This window comes from Petaurus breviceps, unplaced genomic scaffold (genome assembly GCF_028583685.1).
Source record: "Petaurus breviceps papuanus isolate PSGF00001 unplaced genomic scaffold, PetGlider_PUasm1.0 90630, whole genome shotgun sequence".
NCBI lineage: Eukaryota > Metazoa > Chordata > Mammalia > Diprotodontia > Petauridae > Petaurus > Petaurus breviceps.
Genome location: NW_027187291.1, coordinates 254664 through 260663, shown reverse-complemented (window position 1 = coordinate 260663; position 6000 = coordinate 254664). Strand labels below are relative to the sequence as shown.

General features: G+C 40.8%; 1 protein-coding gene and 1 long non-coding RNA gene across 5 annotated transcripts in view; one reads left to right on the top strand and one right to left on the bottom strand.

Moving 5' to 3' along the window:
• ARHGAP23 (Rho GTPase activating protein 23) overlaps nucleotides 1–6000 on the top strand; it is a 131174-nt gene that overhangs the window by 24690 nt on the left and 100484 nt on the right. The window lies entirely within an intron of this gene.
• Nucleotides 1–6000, bottom strand: part of LOC138143106 (uncharacterized) — a 67400-nt gene that overhangs the window by 37519 nt on the left and 23881 nt on the right. For both annotated transcript variants that reach the window (XR_011163609.1, XR_011163608.1), the window contains exon 3: nucleotides 607–843. This is a non-coding gene — a long non-coding RNA (uncharacterized lncRNA). The remainder of the gene's footprint in view (nucleotides 1–606; nucleotides 844–6000) is intronic.

The following is a 6000-nucleotide window of genomic DNA, read 5'->3' as shown; positions in this document are numbered from 1 at the left end:
GAGAGAGAGAGAGAGAGAGAGAGAGAGAGAGAGAGAGAGATGGCTTCTATTCACATGTTCCCAAGGTTGAAACAGGAAGCAGGGACCCTGGTTCTTATGTCCCAGGACTGAATACAGTGAATAGGATGTACTCTCCCTAAATTCATGCCCATCTCCATTTCTCCTCCACCCTCTGTGCCCCTGAATAATAGTAATAATAACAACAATAAAAATAACAGGAATTTTAATAATAAGTTGGATTTCTATACTTGAAGGGTTACAAAGCACTTTCCTCACAATAAACCCATGAGGTTGGTAGTGAAACTATTATTGTTACTCTTATTTTAGAGATGAGAAAATCTAAGATCAGGGAAATTAAAGGACCAGGATTCCATAGCCTGTAAGCTTTAATATCAGTACTTGAACCCAAGTGTCCTGACTCTTAAGACCATCACACCATTACTTCTACCTCAGTTTAAAGGAGGAATTCTTCAAGGTCATCCTCTCTCCTCTTCCAGGTTGAATGGAAAGAACAGGGAGGAATCTACCCCTTAAACCTAATTCAGGGATAATGAGGAAGGGCTCCTTCTGTCCCTTCCCTTCTTCTTATTGGGAGTCTCTTCTTACCTTTCAACAGAGTCTTCTCATAGAGGAACAGACAGATTTGTAGGAAGGCAGGCTGCTAGTTTCATAGGTAAGGACAAAGATGGGAATGAAGGTCCTTTATATCACTGGGAGTGAAGTGAAGGATTGGAGAGCCATGGAGGCTGCCAACTTTTTTAACTGCCTCCTCTTATTCCCTGACCTTCAGCTAGAGAAAGCCAGTTCTTCCTTTGGATCCCCAGCTTAAGGAAAATGAGGCATCTGACAAAAGAAAACAGGCAACTGGTATAAAATGTGAGATTACTTTCTGTCTTTCTTTGAATTTCTCCTGTTCTGGGGTTTTTCTAAGTATCCATTTGGGAGTATGCTACCTCTTTCCTGGGACATCTACAACTATATACTGCTTAGATCACATATGGAATATTGGTTTCAGTTTTGGCTGCCACTTTTTTGTGATTGATGGTTTTAAAAAAATTATATATATATATACATATATCTATATAATGTAACATCTATCTGTCCATCCGTCCATCTGTCCGTCCGTCTGTCTGTCTGTCTATACAGTCATTTCTCAATATTCTGTACTCCCCAAACCTGTCCTCCCCACACTTTCAATCTTCCTTTAGAATGAAGGCGGGTCAGAGGCTGGTAGCTTCCACAGTTATCTCATCCCTAATCTCACCTCCCAGGTGCAATTATTATTTATTATGCAGTAATATTATAGGAGACAGCTAGATAGAGCACTGGGCTTGGAATCAGGAAGATCTGAATGCAAATTTTACCTCAGACTCCTACAGACCCTTCGACTCTGGTCAAATCACTTAACTTCTCTTTGCCTCAGTTTCCTCAACTGTGAAAAATGGGGATAATAGTAGCACTCACAAGGTTGTTGTGAGGATCAAATGAGATAAAATGTGTAAAATGCTTGGTATAATGCCTGACCACAGTAGGCGCTGTTTAAATGTGTTGTTGTTCAATCATTTTTCAATCACATCTGCCTCTTCAAGACCCCATTTTCTTGGTGGAGATAGTGGAGTGGTTTGCCATTTCCTTCTTCAGCCCATTTTACAGATGAGGAAACTGAGGCAAACAGGGTTAAGTGACTTGCCCAGGGTCACACAGCTAGTGTCTGAGGTCAAATTTGTACTTATGAACATGAGTCTTCCTGACTCGAGACCTGGCACTCCATCCACTGCACCACCTACCTACCCTATATTAGTGTGAGCTATCCTCCTCCTCATTCTTAATATTATTATTACCATCATTACAATTACCATTGTTCTCATCAAACCAATCAATCCAAAAGTCATCCAACAAACATTCATGGGCCAGGCACTATTTTAGTCATAGGTGATAAAAAGATGAAAATGAAACAATTCTTGTCCTCAAGCACCTTACAGTTTATGAAAGGAAACAACATATACAAAATAAACACAAGGTAATTTTCTGGGGGTAGGAGGAAGAGTCTGGAGTGGGCAGAAACAGCTGGGAAGATCAGGAAAAGGTTCATGTAGGAGGTGAAATATGAACTGAGCTTTGAAGGACACTAAAGATTCTAAGAGATGGGAAGCCAGGAGGGAGTGACAGCTTGTGAAAAGGAATGGAGATGGGAAGTCATAAGTGAGAATCAACAGGAAGGCTAGTGTGGCTGGAATGTAGAGTCCATGAGTGTATAATGTCATAAAGGTAAGTTGGAGTCACCTTGTGAAGGACTTTAAATGTTTATATTTTATCCTGGAATGGAAAGGAAACCATTGGAGCTTCTTGAGTGGGGTAGTAATATGATCACCTTTGCTTTAATGCTATCATTTTGTATATTTTGTTGTTGTTCAGTCATTCATATGTGTGTATGAATGTATACATGCATGTGTATAAGTATAGTATATAGTTTTTATTGTTGTTCGGTTATTTCAGTCCTGTCCAACTCTTCATGACCCCAATTGGGGTTTTCTTGGCCACAACTGAACTGGTTTTCCATCTCCTCCTCCAGTTCATTTTACCAATGAGGAAACTGAGGCAAACAGGGTTAAGTGACTTGCCCAGGGTCACATAGCTAGTAAGTGTCTGAAGCCAGACTTGAACTCAGGAAGATGAGGCTTCCTGACTATAGTCCCGATGCTCTATCCACTGTGCCACCTAGTTGTCTACCATTATATATATATAGTTCTCAAAATCAAATTTAGACTTGGTTATCTTCAGGCAATTTAAAGAATTAGAGAAAGCTGGTAGCCAAAGTAATATCATGGAACCTACTTTATATTTCTAGCATGTATTTCTACTAAATTTTGTTCTTGCTTTGTTCCTGTGGAACAAAGTTTTTTTTAACATTAAAAAAATTGTATTTGCTGCTAGTTGTAAATTTGGTGTAAACTGCTTAATAAAATACTGTCCATATAAAAAAAATTGTAAATATCATTTGGGCAGCTATGTGAAGTATAGAAGGCAGTAGAATTTAGGGGGGTTAGGAAAGGCTTCCTGTTAAGAGGTGGAATTTTTGCTAGGACTTGGAAGAAGACAGGGAAGCCAGGAGGCAGAAATGAAGAAGAAGAGCTTTTTGGGAGTGGGGAACAGGCCTTGATCCAAGAGATGGAGTGTCTTGTCTGGAAAAGAGCAGGTTGGTCAATATCATTGGAACAAGGAATATATATGGGGTAGTGTAAAGTGTAAGAAGACTGTAAAGGTGAGGAGGGGGGTGAAGAAAGTTATAAAGGTATATGAACACCCAGCAAAGGATTTTATATTTGATCCTAGAGGTGATAGGGAGCCATTGCAGTTTATTGAGTAGAAGGGCAATATGGTCAGATATGAACTTTAGGAAGATCATTTTGACAGCTCAGTAGAGAATGGATTAGAGTAGGGGGAGACTTGTGGCAGCGAGTTAGCCAGTAGGCTATTGCAATAGTCCAGGTGTAAGGTAATAAGGGCTTAATACCAGAGTAGTGGCAGTATCGGAGGAGAGAAGGAGGCATATTCAAGAGATAATACAAAGGTAAAGCTGGCAGACTTTGATATCGGATACAGGAGATGTTAGAGACTCAGGAGTTTAAGATACACTTCGGTGATGAGCCCGGGTGACTAGGATGATGGTGGTACCTTCAGCAGTAATAGGGAAATTAGGGAAAGGAAGAGAGTCTGGGAGGAAATAGAATGAGTTCCGCTGCAGAGTAGTTGCAGACCTGCATTATTAAAAGGGGTTTCCTCATAGAGAATAATCTATAACAATAAAATACAGGTCTGGACCAAAAAAGAAAAAATTGACAAATGAGGCTGAGTCCAGATAGGAGAAACCAAGATGCTGAGGACTCTGGAGATTGTCATAAAAGGAACAACAGAAGGAACTAATTAGTGATGGAACTAATCTGAAGAAAAGTACTGTGTTTCCCCGATAATAAAACACTGTCTTATTATATTTTTTGGACAGGAAAAACACCAGAGGGCTTATTTTCAGGGGAGGGCTTATGTTGTCCTGCCTCAGCTCTCCTCCGCGGCACTGCTCTCAATGGTGCCAGCAAGCAAATCACTGGGGAAGAACAGGATGATGCGCTCACTGCTGCAGCTCTGATTGGATGCAGCTCAGAGAGAGGCGTGCGTTTCACAGGGCGGGGGTACGGTGCATACAGAGGGTACTGTAATGTAGCGTGTAGCACAGGGGATCACCTTCACTACAGTAGCAATCTCAATAGGGCTTATTTTCAGGGGAGGGCTTATTTTAGAGGAATCTTACACAGTAAGGGGAGGGCTTATTTTCGGGATAGGTCTTATTATCGGGGAAACACGGTAAGTTGGGAGAGCCATGGGAGCTATCTTTCAATATTTTAAAGGCTGTCCTATGAAAGAGAAAGCAGACATTTTCTGTAGCTTCAGAGGGCATGACCAAAACTAGTTGGGTGGAAATTTCAAGGAAGCAGATTTCAAGTCAACATAAGGAAGCACTGTGAAGTAGTGAGTTCCCTGTTATTGGATATATTCAAAGAGAGGCTATATGAAAACCTATAAGGGATGTTTTCGACAGGATTAAATTCATCAAGAAGGTTGAAAGAGATTACTTCTAAGGTCCCTTCTGCAGTGAAGATTTTATGATTCTATAACCATAAAAGAGTTGTTGAGTCAAAGTGGGTAGAGAGATTGCCTTGGAGCAAGGAAAACCTAGGTTCGAGTCCAATTCTGACACATTCTGGCTGTGTGACCCTGGATAAGTCAATTAACTGCCTAGAGCATTAAAAGACAGACCAAGTTGAAAAGAGAGCATTTATTTGCTCTGATAGAAGGAATTTCTCTATTCAGAAGTTTTCTGTATCAAGGGAATCACAGGTCCAGGTGTTATCCCCTATATTCATATATCACAATTGTTCAGCCATTTCCCAAATGAAAGAAATTTCTCCTTCTCCCCCTCTACCCCCCTTCCCCCATGGTCTTGACCATTTTATCCTTCTTCTTGACATAGAGGAGGCTGAGTGGTGTAATAGGGTAGCTAGATGGCACAGTGGATAGAGTGTTGGAATTGTGGCTTGGAATAAGCAATGAGGAAGACTCACGTTCCTGAGTTCAAATCTGGCCTCAGACAGTTACTAGCTGTGTGACCTTGGGTGAGTCACTTAACCCTCTTTGCCTCAGTTTCCTCATCTATCAAATGAGTGGGAGAAGGAAATGGCAAGTCACTCTAGTATCTCTGCCAAGAAAACCCCAATATGAAGGGTCATGAAGAGTCAGCTATGACTGAAATGACCAAACAACAAAAGCTGGCATAATGAATGTATTAGAGTCAGGAAGATCCCAGTTCAAAATCCTACTTCAGACACTTACTGACTGGGTGACCCTGAGCAAGTTACTTAGCCTGTTTGCCTCAGTTTCCTCAGCTGTAAAATGGGGAATAATAAAGCTCTTTGCAAACCTTAAAGGACTAAATAAACCCTGGATATTGACTATCTCCACGGGCCTCTTTGCTCAATGATTCAGTCAACAGGTATTGATAGAGTGCCCATTGTATGTTGAGCACTGCATTGTGTTCTATAGATACTTGCCCTGAGTGAATGAATTTGTAAAATCTTCCTAGGGAGACAAAAATTACAACAACAAAAAATTGACATTTATATGGTGCTTTTAGGTTAGCAACACACTTTGCCTTCATGATCTCATTTGAATTCCACAAAGACCCTGTGAGGTCTGCAATTACTTATGGGTATTATATGCCCATAATGCAAAAAAAAGGGTATTATACCCATTTTAAAGAAGAAGAAACAGGCTCAGAGGAAGTGACATGACTTACCCAGGATCATACAACTAGTAGGTCTGGGAGAGAAGATTCAAACCTGGGCCCTCCTGACCCCACATGCAGCATTTTGTTTACTATTCCATGAATTTCCTTTATAAGCAGGGGAAATGGTAGTAGTGTGAGGTAGTGGGTTCAAGGTGCCAGAT